This window comes from Rhipicephalus sanguineus, chromosome 2, assembly GCF_013339695.2.
Source record: "Rhipicephalus sanguineus isolate Rsan-2018 chromosome 2, BIME_Rsan_1.4, whole genome shotgun sequence".
NCBI classification, from domain to species: domain Eukaryota; kingdom Metazoa; phylum Arthropoda; class Arachnida; order Ixodida; family Ixodidae; genus Rhipicephalus; species Rhipicephalus sanguineus.
This window is the reverse complement of record NC_051177.1, coordinates 83752811-83754450: the sequence shown is the minus strand read 5'-3', so window position 1 is coordinate 83754450 and position 1640 is coordinate 83752811.

Below are 1640 nucleotides of genomic sequence, written 5' to 3'. Positions count from 1 at the left end.
AGTGATTGCGTATTGTACAGGAAAGAGAAACATAAACGCTGTTTACCACTGCTGAGCTTATCTGAACAAGTCGAGCTCATTATTGCTTAAAGGGGCCGATAACTGGCCAGAACGTGAGATTAGATCCTGGTAGAAATGAAAAGAGCGTGAAATATAGTGACTGATTCCAGCATCCTTTTCGCGTTCCGAGTAGGCTTTATACTTTTAAGTCGCGTTTAAAACTAACAAAAAACCAGTATGTCGCGCAGCTTAGCGGAAGAGCCTTGAAACTGGATTATGCACTCGATCACTTTGCTGTTCGTAGAAACGTTGGTTCGTAGTGACGTAGTCTGATGCGGTCATGCGCGCCATAATTTGCCCTCAAAGTTAGAGTATGTATATTATTATATATCCCCTGTCTATTCTGTGCTGCTTACGAGGTAAAAGGAGTTTCATGGTGGGAAGTGGCGCTGCCTTCGCGGCAGCCTGTGGACCATGTCGAGCCGCGGCGCATGCGCGCGGTGTGCATGCACGCGCAGTAAACCTCCACGCTCGAACACGAACCGCTCTCGTGTTCATTGTTTGCAGCATGTGTTGTCACGTGTGTATAAGACTTCGTATTCGTCGCAGATAGAAAAATTCTGATTACAAATGTTTCACTGCGTTTTCCACGTAACCATCCCGTGATTAGATACTCTGGCCGGTAAGCTTTCCGCTGCGCTAAAGAAAATAGGTACCATAAAAAAAAACCCGCATTTCCCCGAAGGGGAGTATGAGGAAGTGCGAAGCACGGGCTGATGCTATGAGGCGGCGCGCACGACTAAACTGCAGAGCCGAGCGAAGGAGACGGCAGCGAGAGAGCACGCGCCAGCCGACCCACGGAGGTCTGGCCGTTTTTAAGTGCAAAGCACTTTCACTGATGATGATGATCTGTCTTCCGAACTCGTTCCAAAGAACCCGCAACGCGTTCAACTTGTTGGCGGCGTTGCGCACGCCCGAGATGGGGCTCAGGTTGTTGTCGAACCACAGTCGATCGCACACCGCGCAGCTATATCCGAAGCTGCGGTCCAGGAAGTCTCGCTTGAAGCGCGCGTCCGGCCAATCGAATTCGAGGGCCCGTGCTCGCTCGCGCATCGCGCGTCCCCGCGCCAGATCGGCTTCGGGGTGCTCGGCTCGCTTCGCACGCTTTCGTTCGGCGTCTCGCCGCCGGCCTGCATCACCACAGGCAATGCGCGGGGCGCGCGCAGCCACGGAGCGGAGGGCGGAGCGCGCGCAGTCACGTGGGGCGTGACGTCGCTGCGCCGTTGCTACAGACGCTCCTCTCCTCTGCTCGCGCCGTTGCTATGGGACGGCGGACACAGGGTCGCTTATAAAGTGCATTCGCACTTAAAATTGGTTGTGGGTCCCTTTAAGGAGGTGGACGGCTGGCTAGGGCTGCAGGGCCTGTTTTGTTTCGTGCGAACAAACACTCAAGAGAGAGACTTATAGACGACGGCTCGCATGGCTCTCCCAACTTATTTATTTATGGTGCAGATTCAGGTATACATAGACACATACACGTGTTCTCAGTCTAATCACAAAGTTAGGGTATCCAGCTTTCAGACAATCTCCTCTCTGACGGATAAAGCGTGACCGCTATATCACCAATACAGGTTGATTTC